Source organism: Petaurus breviceps, unplaced genomic scaffold (assembly GCF_028583685.1).
Source record: "Petaurus breviceps papuanus isolate PSGF00001 unplaced genomic scaffold, PetGlider_PUasm1.0 118, whole genome shotgun sequence".
Taxonomy (NCBI): domain Eukaryota; kingdom Metazoa; phylum Chordata; class Mammalia; order Diprotodontia; family Petauridae; genus Petaurus; species Petaurus breviceps.
Genome location: NW_027185616.1, coordinates 20,979,377 through 20,992,439, shown reverse-complemented (window position 1 = coordinate 20,992,439; position 13,063 = coordinate 20,979,377). Strand labels below are relative to the sequence as shown.

At 37.6% G+C, this 13,063-nt stretch overlaps 1 protein-coding gene across 2 annotated transcripts in view; it reads left to right on the top strand.

The window, feature by feature from the left end:
* The window catches only part of APBA1 (amyloid beta precursor protein binding family A member 1), a 289,420-nt gene that overhangs the window by 116,986 nt on the left and 159,371 nt on the right, over window positions 1-13,063 (top strand). For both annotated transcript variants that reach the window (XM_069086984.1, XM_069086983.1), the window contains exon 3: window positions 817-966. The gene's annotated coding sequence lies outside the window, so the exon portion shown is untranslated. The remainder of the gene's footprint in view (window positions 1-816; window positions 967-13,063) is intronic.

The following is a 13,063-nucleotide window of genomic DNA, read 5'->3' as shown; positions in this document are numbered from 1 at the left end:
AGGATTTGATTCCTAGTATTATTGATTTAGATCTGGAAGGGACTTTTTCAGAGGTCAAGTAGTCCAACTGCCTCATTTTACAAATGAGGAAACTAAGACCCAAAGAAATTAAATTACTTGCTCAAGATTACATGTGTAATCAGTAGGAAAAGGATTCAAATCTAGGTCCTTCTGTCTCTAAAGCTATTGCTCAAGCCTCTGTAGCACCTTCATTCCTTTTCCCTTGATCATCCTTTTCCCGCTCCCACCCCCATTCCTTCTTCCTTACTTTTCAAATGTTCCCTAGTCTTGGTAGTATTCTTACATTCTTCTGTCTTTTTAGTTTTTGTCCATGAGCTAATTAAGTCACTTATATTTGGTTCATTCACTCTTGTCACTCATTTTGTTATATCTCTCTGTGTCCTGGGTTTTGTGCCCTCTGCTGACCTGGACATTTTACATTCAGTAGCATTTTTAGACCATTTGTATAACTAATGAAAAGCAGTGATCCCTAAACTGATCTGTGCAGTTTCCTGCAGGTAGCCTCTTTTAAGCTTGGAATGTTTCAATTTATCACTATGAATTTCTACCCTTGAGAGCAATTTGGTTGAATGTGTGCTAATTTCCCTTCTCCTCTATAACTGGATGAGTCAGACATTAGTCTCTTTTGTTAGCTGTTTCTTCAAGCTCCCTAAGTAATGCCTTGGGCTCCAACCTTGCTCCCCAGGTTTCTTGTTCACAAAGCTGATTGGGACCAGAAGGGCTTTTGGTTTGTACCACATTGAGAGAGGCTTAGAGAAATAGAAGTGTTGATGATCATTTCTTTTTTCACCATAGGCTGTTGCAGCTGCTCATGTTGGTGGGTCTTATTGCCTTTGCATCTGAATGAACTGAACACCGTGGGTGCAGGAGAGAGTTCAAGGCTGTGAATCAGGAGAGACGTGGATTTGGATCTGCCTCTGATGCTTACAAGCTGCCTCATCTGGGGTAAGTCATAAAAATCGCTGTATAAATGTCAGCTCTGCTAATTTCCTATTCTGATGCCTCACTGCAATATTGAGGTTCTCAAAGAGCCAGCTTAGCCAAGCTCGGGTCCCATCTCCAGAATGTGACCATGGCCACTCCAGAAACCAGAATGGGCCACTCCAGCAGGCAAGGGCATCGCAGATGGAGTGCTGGACCAGGGTCAGAAAGTCCGGCCTCAGACAAAATCACCGCCTATTTTTCTTGTTGCTGTTTCAGTCGTGTCCGACTCTCCGTGACCCCATTCGGGGTTTTCTTGGCGAGATACTGCAGTGGTTTGCTGTTTCCTTCTCCAGCTCATTTTACAGGTGAGGACAGGGCAAATCACTTAACCTCTGCCTGCTTTAGTTTCCTTATCTGTAAAATAAAGATAACAATAGCACCTATCACTCTGCTTGTTGTGAAGATCAAATGAACTTATACATGTAAAGCACTTTGTGAACCTTAAAGTGATATGTGAATGTGCACTATTTTATTATTAATTCTAATATTCTAATAATAGAACACTAAGAGACAGAAGGGTAGCAATCTCTGGCAGTTGAGGTAGCACTCTGATGAGGGAAATAACAGTGAAATATCCAGTAGAATGAAAATTTCTTCAGGATAGGAACTGTTTGATTTTTTTTTGTTGTCTTTTTTTTTTTAAGATTTTTCTTTTTGCTTTTTGGAGAGGAAAAGTTAGGGCAATTGGGGTTAAGTGACTTGCCCAAGGTCACACGGCTAGTTTTTTGCATTAAGTGTCTGAGGTCAGATTTGAACTCAGGTCCTCCTGACTCCAGGGCCAGTGCTCTATTCACTAGACCATGTAGCCGCCCCTTCTTTGTTGTCTTTACCTCCCCAGCATTTAGCATAGGGTCTAGCTCTCAATGATACTTACTAAATGTTTTCTGACATGCTAATGTTGAATGAACAATAGATGATGCTGTGGATAGACTGCTGAATCTGAAATCAGGAAGACTAATATTCCGAAGTTCAAATCTGACCTCAGACACTTGCTAGCTGTGTGACTCTGGGCAAGTCCCTTCACCCTGTTTGCCTTATTTCCTCATCTGTAAAATGAGCTGGAGAAGGTAATGGCAAACTGCTCCAGTATCTGCCAGGAAAACCTCAAATGGGGTCACAAAGAGTTGGACACAACTGAAGCCATTGAACAACAACAAAGTTTTTCAGAAAGTATTTTAAGGCTCTGTAGCAGCAAGCACCCCAGCATACCCAGGATGGCTGCTAGCACAGGTTCTTAGATCTGCTTTTCTAAAGGAAAGCGACTCAAAATGGGTTAACAACCATACTTTAATCAAACATGTATCATTTACCTAGTTCAGGGGGAAAAGTCAGCACCCTGAACTTCAGAGAAAATACAAACAGAAGTTATAAGCAGACAAAAAAAATACAGACAGAGAAACAGACCAGCAGACAGGGCTTCCCACTGTCTGACCATTACATCCATACCTAGTCAGTTACCAGAGAGGGAAGCACCAACATCTGGGTTTTCAAAGCCCAGGGGGCTCAACGGCTGCCCAGAGTCTCTTCTGGTCACATCACACAACACTTCTCAAAGTGAGCCCCAAAGCAAAACCTCACATCAGGGTAGATAGAGCCTTCTCCTGGGTCAGAGACCACCACATCCCTCATGACCCACTGCCCAATCACAAAGTAACAAGGTGTGGGCATTCCTGAAAAACAAGCCTCCTGCCACAGGCTCCATGTGACCACATTCAGCCTATTAGGGGACAGAGTATATCTTCAAATCAGGGAATGTTCTGAGATTCACGTAAGCCTATCAAGGGGCCAAGGGGTCAGGGAAGATCTTCAGATTCCCATTACCATTACAGGCTCTTCTCTACAATTAATTATCATAGCCCTTGATTTGGAGTTAGAATTTGACTCTGCTTTTCTCTGTGTGACACCTTAGGACCAAAAATCTTAGATTTAAAACTGGAAGGGATTTTAGGGACCATCTGGTCCAGGAGTGGGGAACCTGCAGCCCTGAGGCCACATGTGGCCCTCTAGGTCCTCAGGTGCGGTCCTTTGACTGAATCCAGACTTCACAAAAGATTTGTTGAGGACCTAGAGGGCCACATGTGGACTCAAGGCTGCAGGTTTCCCACCCCTGATTGTCCAACTGTCTTCCTTTTATAAATGAGGAAATTGAAAAGTAGAGAAATTAAGTGATTTGTCCAAAATCATGCAGGTAATGAGTGGCAGAATGTGAGTAAATCACTCCAGTTCTTTGGACCTCATGTATTTCATATGTGAAAAGAGAATGCTAGTCTAAATGATATTTATAGACCCTTCCAGCTCTTAAGTCTATGAGTCTATGAACTGCCTCTTTGATGGACATACTTGTCCTGGGCATCAGAGCACTTAGTGTAGTGGAAGAAAGATGCCATTTAAAGTGAACTCCATGCTGTCTTAACTTGTATTTCTATGATTATTAAGGAACTTTAATATTGTTTTTGTGCAATTATCAACAATGTATTTTTCCTCCTTCAAAATGTGTCTGTTCAGATCTTTTAATGTGTTTTATTAAGTGCCTTCTATGTGCCAGACACTGTGCTAGGTATTAGGGATACTAAAGGAGGCAAAAATCACAGTTTCTGCTCTCAGAGAGCTCGCAGTCTGATCACGGAGGCAGGATGTAAATAGCTAAGGAAAAGGCAATGGCAAAGGATGAGATGGATAGATAGTGTCATGGAAACAATAAACCTGAACTTGGACAGACTTTGAGAGATGGTAGAGGATAGAAGGGCCTGGCATGCTATCATCCATGGGGCCCCAAAGAGTACAAAAATGTACAAAATTCAGGATAAATTGGGGAGGGATTAATCTCAGAAGAAAAGCCTTTAGTAGGACTGGAGGGGGTTTCTTGGAGAAGGTGGAACTTTAGCTGATATTTGAAGTGAGACAGAGATGAAGAGGAAGAGAGTTCCAGGAATGGGAGAGAACCAGTGAAAATGCTCATAAAGGGAGATGGAGTGATGTGTTCAAGGAATAGAAAGGAGACTGATCAAAGGTTCACAGAATATTTGGAGGGGAGTAAAGTATAAGAAGACTAGAAAAGTAGGAAGAGGCTAGATGAGGAAGGGTATAAAAGCCAAACAGGAGATTTTATATTTGATTCTAGAGGTGATAGAAAACCACTGGAATTTATGGAATAAGGTGTGATATGGTCAGACCTGCATTTTAGGAAGATCAATTTGTCAACAGAATGGAGGTTGGAAATGGGGAGAGACTTGAGACAGGAAATCAACCAGCATGCTAATGCAATAGTCCAAGCTTGAAGAGATAAGAGCTTATATCAGGGTGCTAGCAGTGTCAAAGGAGAAAAAGGGAATATCTGAGAAATGGTTTGAAGGTAGAAGTGACTTGAGAAATGACTGGATATGGAAGTGAGAATGAGGAATCTCACCAAGGGTATAAGCCAGAAAGAAGGATAGTGATGGAGAAGTTAGGAAAAGGCAAAGATGTGGAGGGAAACATAAATTCACTTTTGGAAATGCTGAATTTAAGATGTCTGTGGATATCTAGTCCAATATGTCTAATAAGTAGTTAGAAATATGAAACTTGAGGTCAGCACATAAGGGCAGGCCTAGCATATCTCAAAATCATCTACATGGTGATGATAGTTGAAATTCTGGTAGATCTGCATAAATTTCTTATAAAATTGAGATGTCAGAACTTTATCTAATGCAGTTATTACAAATATTTCTCTCAATTCCTTCCCCATTAATTTTTTCGTTTGATTGGTTAAAAAAATTCCTCCTTTCCACTATTACAAAAATGAATAATTCCTTTTTGGGATAATGTTTTCTCCTTCCTCCTCTTCTTTTCATTGTCTTTCTCCTGTTCCTCCTCCTCCTCCTCTTTCTCCTTCTTCTCTATTTCTATTACAAATTTGAGATTAAATCATTAGAACTTATTCCTATATATGTTAGGGAATAAGTATCTAAACCCATTTTTCACTCTCTAACTATCCAGTTTTTCCTAATAGTTTTTATTGAATTTTATTCCATTCTCATATCTTTCAACTCTCTGTTTAAAGCCATAAGTTCATAGGTCTAGAGCAGGAAAGGACCTTGAGGGTCTGTCCCTCTCATTTTATGGATGAGGACACTTAGACTTAAAGGTTAAGTAGCTTGTCCACAGTTACACTGCCATTTATTATGGTAGACCAACGATTTGAACTCAAGTTTGAAAGACTCTGTCACTATCTGCTATTTCAAACAGTACTCATCTGTACTCTTACATGTATGGAATTATTATGTAGAGTTCTGGGTGCCGTGTTTTAGGAAGGACCTTTATAATTTAGAGTGTCTAGAGGAAGGAGGCTTGGAGATAATATTATAGATTGTTGGGTGAAGGACATGCAGACATTTAGCCTGGAGGAATAAAATCTTGAGGGGAAATAGATGGCTTAAAGTATTTTAAGGGCTGTCATTTGAGAAGGGGTTTATTTTATATTGCTTGGTTCCAGAAGGCAGAATTAGAATCAAGAAGTGAAAGTTGCAAAGAAGTAAATTATTATTTGACTGTAGGGGAAAAAAAATTACCCAACAATTTGACCTATTCAAAAGTGAAATGAGTTGCCTTGGGAGGTAATGAGTTCCGTTTCACTAGAGTTCTTCAAGTTGGGGATGGACAGATGATTACTTGTTAGGTATGGATTACGTTAAACTACATGGTTTCTGAAGTTCCCTAAAATTCTGAGATTCTGTGAGAATAACTCTGTTGATATCTTAGCTGTTTCTACATTTTCTTTCTGTTTATATCTTGATTTCTTTCTATCTGATGGTTTTTGAGTGGAGACACAGTTCACTAAGTTCCTTTTTCCTATTGATATGGATATTTTGTGCTCTAATTTTTATTCTATATACTATTTTAACAGCATATCATACATTTTGAAATGTATCTGAATTGCCCTTTTCATTTGTATAATCTCTCTTGTTTTTCATTTCTTCTTTCATCCAAGAATTATTTACTAATTCCTTTTTTAGTTCAATGTAGATATTCAATAATTACATCTAGCTTCATTGAAAAATGATCAATAAATGTATTATACAAAAGTCCAGCTTTTCTAATTGTTTGGTATGTGATCAGTATTTTTTTATGTTCTTAGTGTACTTTTTAAAAAGTATACCTTTACTTCTTTCATTGAGTTTTCTTCATGTGTATAATAAATCTAGTTGGTTTCATACCCTATTAAGTTGTACAATTTCATGTTTATTTAACTTTTATCTTTTTCTTGGAATTTTTATATTCTTTCTGACTCTTTGTAATGTGTCATCTAATTCTTCTTAACCATGAGCTTTAGCTGTATACATTTTATTGCAAAATTATTTGTCTATATGCAGTGGAAATTCATATGCTCTCATTGTGACTCAAAACTTTTAACATATTATGGCATTGATTATATAGCTTTGAATGTTTTCTAGCTTGAACTTAATTTTGTCAATACAATCAAAGCTACTTCTGTCTTTCACAAGTTAGCTGTAGGATGATAAATTTTAGTCTAACCTTCAATTAAAAATCCATCAAAATCTTTCCAGATTAAATATATTTTCTATAAACAACATTTGTTGATTTTTGCTTTTTAATTCATTCTGTAGGTCTTATTTTCACTATATTTGGCATTATCATTGTTAAATTTATCTTTTCTTATGCTTTTTTGTTGAAATATTATTTGATTTGTTGGAAGGAAATGCAATCTTTCTTATTTTTACTGTTAGTGTTGTTAACTAAAACAAAGCAAATCTACCCAAAACAAAATGTCTTGCTACTAATTATGGAGTTTCCTGATCCCTGGAGTCCCCCTTTAAGAAAGAAGATTTTTTTCTTTGTAATTACTTACAACCTTCTCTTCTGAATTCTTTTCTTTCCCCCTTTGTTTATCTGAAGCAACTTCTGAAATACTTAGTAATTTCACTAGTACAGTGAGATAACATATACACTGCTTTGCAAGTTGTAAAGTACTTTATAAATTCTATTATTATTACACTAAAGGTTCTTGCATTTAGCTAGTAATGGTTTAACTTGGGTTTTTAAAATAAAGTTAGTTTCTTTCAGGTCTTATCATTCTAACTTAAATACCTAACTGATTTTCAAAGCCTTCTAGTTATGTCTTTGGATGAATTCTAAAAATCCATGTAATTTGCAAATGTACAACTCTTGTCTTCAAATCTGGGTAGATTATTCTGAGTTTGTGGCTATAATTTTGTGTGTCATATTCCAATTTCCCTGATGTCATATCTGTCAAAATCCTTGCAGTTTTCCAGAATGGTTTTTTTTTTTGACATTGTAGTATTGAAATTTAACACTAATCTATCTGGGACAGTTAAAACAAATTTAAAAGAAGGTATAGAGAGCTGCAGGTGCTGTTTTAATTTTGTCTTAAAGAATGTATTACAGTATTTACATGGAAAAGTCTATTTTTATTTCAATTCATTATCATGGACATCTGCATGAAGACAAAATCTCTTAAGATTAAAATTTCTTAGGGCTCATCTGTTTACAAATTTCTACTTACAAGTGATAATTCACAATGTTACAAATAGATGATTATTGCTTTGGTTAAAAAAAATAGTAAGAGCTGAGGAAGTATGAAGATTCTGATGTCACATAAGAGTGCCAAGTAAACAGTATGGCTGAATAAAATATTCAAAAAATTTAAGGTATATCCAGACAGAAATATCACTAAATGGATGATGATTCTTTTTCAGAATATTCTGAAATATTCAGGGTGACTAGGTGACACAGTAAATAGAGCACCGGCCTTGGAGTCAGGAGGACCTGAGTTGAAATCTATCCTCAGACACTTAACACTTACTAACCATGTGTCCTTGGGCAAGTCACTTAACCCCAATTGTCCTGCCTTCCCCCCCTCCAAAAAAAAAAGAATATTCTGTTTTCCATTGTAGTAATAGGTGGTTTAATCACAGAATAAATCGTATTGATAACATTTGCTTGAATATTTTCCAAAGAGAACCAGAGTGGAAATAATAAGATACATCTCTAAATTGCATTGTTCTGATTGGGTTTTTAAACTTAATAGACTATTTGCAAATTCCTTTCCCCCAAAGGCACTTACCCATACCATGGAAGACTATGTAATGAAAGCCAAATTCATAAGCATTAGCTATACACATGTATTTCTCTGAGTGTATGCAGAGGTGCTTTTTTTTTCTTCACCTGTATTACGTCTCCTCTTGGTTGCTTTTATTGATATAGAAGGATATAAAGTGAGTGTGGCAGAGAGAGAAGAGCACTAAGATTCAGGTCGGAGAGTTGGCTGACTACTATTTACTATTGGGGTGATTTTTGTGCTAGTCAAGTTGCCTACCTTCACAATACCTGGCAAGTGATTAATGAATGCTTACTGACTGGTCTACCTGAACCTCACTTTCCTCTTCTGTAAAATACAGGGGTTTAGCTAAATGATCTCTAAGTTCCTTTCTGGCTCTAAATCCTTTATTTTCAGGCTTTCAATCATATTTACCATATTGGTCATATTTTATTTAGCTATGGTGTCTACTTAGAACACTTGCATGAATTAAAATCATTCTTCTTGCTTTACCAACTCTTTCTGGGGGATTTTCTATCAAAAGTATAATCATCTATTGATGATACCATGAATTATCATTGTGAATAGAGACATACACAGATAAGTCCTTAAGAAATCTTAATCTTAAGCAGTCTTGTTTTCATGCAGATGTCCCTGATACTGAATCAAAATAAACAGAAAAAAAGTATTTATGTGTAGAACTTTCCCTGTGACAATTATAACACATAGAATTAGGGACTAGATCAGTGATTTCATTAGTATAAGGACCTTTCAAATGAAGAAACTCCCTCTACAAACAGTGGTTGGCACCTTCTCTGCTATTTCTAGTCTTAGAGAGTAATTTTGTGCACAGAGAGATTAAGATTTGCCCAAAGTCAGGCAACCATTATGTGTCAGAGGCAGGACTAAAACCCAGGTCTTTCTGGCTTTGAAGTCAGTTTTCTATATACTATGCCATGCTGTTTCATTGTAATATAATTTTTTTCGATAGCATCCTTTATACTTTCTTTCCAAGACTGTCTCATTGAGAAAAAGTAGAAAAGTTTCACCATCAAAATAATTTCATTTTCAAGAATGAAAAGAAATGCTAAAATTCTTCGATTCCACATTGCTAAATCACTTGGTGTGAGCTATATGAAAATTGTATATCAGAGCTATCTTTGTGTCATTATATTTAAGCATCTGACAAGTGACTGATGGAAGTAGATTAAGGTCTGATGATTATATCTTAAGTAACAGGGCTATTAACATGTTTTTTACTTATCATATATATATATATATATATATATATGGCATGATTTTTTTATTAAGCCACCAGGATTCTCTACTGTTCATTTGCCTGATCCTCTTCAACAACAGGCATTAGCAATCTTTTGTTCATTTTGATAATTATATACTCTACCCACTACTAGGGAATGGTCCCTGGAGAGCTGACTTCTTCTGTCCCTTAGCTCCACACCTTTTGTGACTGTCAGTTCTTGGCACCTTAATCTAGAGGTGTGCCCATGAGGATTTATCTAGGTAGTCTCTTGGCTTAGCCCCCACCCACTGGGAAAACACTTCCTCTTCCCTTTATGTTATTTTTCCATTCAATTATAATAGCATTACATAATGGAATTTATTCGTCACACCGTATTTAACAAAATAATCCTATAGGTTCCAAATTTGTCCTAAAAGAAATAAAATATATTAAAATTACCACACAGGCTAGGTGTCTGCAGCTCTTCCCAAATGCAGGTTGCCCTTAACCAGCTAACTGACAAGCATCAAAACCAGGAATTCCAGGATCACAATTTTAATTAGTCAATCAACAAGGATTTATTATATATTTAACGCTGTTCTGGGGATTGTAATAAGAGCTGAGAATAAAAAAGAAAGGCAAAAAAAAAAAAAGAGAGATTGGTTCTGCTCTCAAGGAGCTCACATTATAGTGAGGGAGGGACAACATGCTGGATATATGCAGGATGCCTGGGAGGCCATCTCAGAGAATGAGGAGTTATGAGGAGCCTGTGGGTGAGTCGAGACTGTGAAAGCCACCTGCAGAAGGCGGGATTTGAGCTGAGTCGTGCAGGGAACTGGAGAAATAGGTAGAGATGAAAAAGGAGAGCATTCCAGGCAGCGAAGAAGCATGAGAGGTGAGATGGAGTGTATGATGTGTAAGGACCGGTAAGAAGGCGGATGCTGCTGGCTCGTAAGGTAAGTAGGTATAGGGGGTGAAGTACGAGGAAACTGGAAGGGCCCAGATTTCAAAGGGCTGTAAATGTCAAACAGAACATTTTATATTTGATCCTAGAGGTAATGGGAAGTGATTAGAGCGTATTGGGCAGAGAGCGGCACAGTCAGACCCTCATTTAATTCCATTAATGCATCAAAATTTACTGCCTTTAATTGGCACTGGAGTCATTATTGATCTGTAAACCCCTTGAAGGTAGGGACTCTTTCTTGTCCTTGAATATCAAGCTTCCAACCCAATGCCTTTCACATTGTTGTTGTTGAGTCATTTCAGTCATGTTCGTGGGGCTTTCTTGGCAAAGATATTAGAGTGGTTTGCCGTTTCTTTCTCTAGTTCATTTTACAAATGAGGAAACTGAGGGAAAGAGGTTAAATGACTTGCCCAGGGTCACACAGCTAGTAAATTTTTGAGGCTAGATTGTACACAGGACATCCTGACTCCAGGGCTGGTGCTCTGTCTACTGAACCGCATTTAATAAATGCTCATTGGATTGCATTGAGTTGAACAAACCTGTGGCCTATGTCAGACTATTAAGAATCCAGCCCTTCAAAGAAAGGTGGGGGTGGTTTTGTTTATGAAGGAGTAGGAGGTAGAATGAAGGACCCTTGAGAGCCCTTTATCTTTCTAGGTCTGCTAAGCTTTTACAAATACTGTTACTATTCAAATAATTTTCATATTTACCTTTTATTAAGACTATTCCATTTTTGGACAGTGATTTTATGGCTCCTGATTGAATTTGTTCTTATTTATAGGTGCTTCACCTTTTAAAGTAAATTTCTTGTTGATTAACATTATTTGAAGTTGTCATTTTAAACAGTTACTAGTGGCTTTGAAATTCAAGAAGGAGTTTCTGTGTGGGATTCAACAGTTACACAGATTTCTGGATGCCCACAATTTTCTTTGAATGCACTGTTATTTATGGAGAAGAAAATTGTTAGGTTTTGCAAATTCATTTCTTCCCTTTAGATTTGCAAAACTCTCACATAGACAATAATAATCACTTGCATTTATATAGCCTTTATTGCAGTTTACAAAGCACAGTTTCTCACAACAAACCAGTGAAATAACTTGGGCAAGCAGTAGTCTTCTGTCTTGCAGATGATGCAACTAAGGTCAAAGGTCAAGCAATGTGTCTAAGGTCACTCTTCTAGTAACTGACTTGAACCCAAATTTTCTAATTCTAAATCCAATACTCTTCCTATGGTACCATACTCAAAGTTTTATGTGTTAATTTTTCCATGATCTTCAAATTTCTATTTTTAGAAGGGGCAAGATATCTTGATTTTATATATGTTACAGAACACATCATTAAGGAAAAAGACAAATAAAGTTCTGTCCTTTGGATCAGTGGTGCCAGTCCTTCTGGGGGACTTAATCGATTCCATTTTGGGATGCCTGCCCTGGAGCCAAACAGTTTAATCAAATCAACACCACCAGAAAGGGCCAGTTAATTTATTTATTCTTTGGCTTCATTTATCTTCCCTTTGACTTCCTAGACCAAAACACTTTCCCCGATGACATTTCCCAACCTGTGTTGTCTTCTGCTAGAATGTAACTTCTTAAAGACAGAGCCCATCACACTTTTAATATTTGTGACCCTATTGCTTGGCGTAATAAGCACTTAATCAATGCTTTTCCTTTATTCCTTCTGACACACTGAATCAGATAAGAAAAAAGAAACAATGTTTCATCAACTTGAGTTAATGAACACTTTTTTTGAAGTCCTATATGTACAAAAGGCTAATTACCTGCCAGCTTCCCCTCTTACCTGCCATCACTAACCCCCAAGATTCAACCATTCAACTAATAAAGACAGTGATAGAATGAAAAAGGTACTGGATTTTAAATGCAAAGTAATTGGGGAAGAAGGAGATGAAGAAAACCTTGATATAGGAAGTGATGCTTGAGCTGAGGAATTCTGAGTAAAAGAAGGGAAAAGCGAGTGCACTCCAGGTATGGGGTAGAGACTGAGCAGAGACATGGAAATATGGAACATCTTTTTTGAGGGACAGTGGGTAGATCAAAGATTGTGTGAAAGGGAATAATTTGCTGTTAAGTCGAGAAAGGTAGGCTGGAGCCAGATGGTGACGGACTTCAGGTGCCAAACAGAAGAGTTTTTGTATTTTACCCTAGAGATAATAGGGAAGTTTCTTGAGCAGGATAGTCACATGGTCAGACCTGTGCTTTAGAAATATAACTTTGGCAGCTGTGTGGAGGATGGATAGGAGGATGCTGGGACAGGTGGCTTTGATGTGGTTAAAGGCTGGCTGTGGGAAAGTCATCATGGTAGGAGAAGCAGGGTTTGTGCCTTTTAGGAGAGTCTTGGGTTGCTAGGTTTCAGAAGTAGTCTGAGAGGTGAAAGTGAGAACAGATGAGTGCAAAGAGCTTCTGGCTTTCTGTGGGGCTCGTTTCCTGCCTCTGCTCTCACTTTTATTCTGTAAAACACTCTGGAAACTGAACAGGATAGGAAGTCACATGATACAATGAAAAGAATGATCGCTGGACTCCATGTCAGAGGGACATCGGTTCACTTTCTGGCTCTAACATTCATTGACTTCCTGTGTGGCTTTGGACAGGTTCCTTCACTTCTCTGTAAGTCATCTGCAAAATGAGGGCATTAAATACCAGATGTCACTAAAGACTCTTTAAATCTATCTTAGAAAGGCACACATCCTCAGCCTTCATACTGTGTCCCTTCCAAAACCATAGATAGATGGATGGATGGATAGATAGATAGATAGATAGATAGATAGATAGATAGATAGATAGAT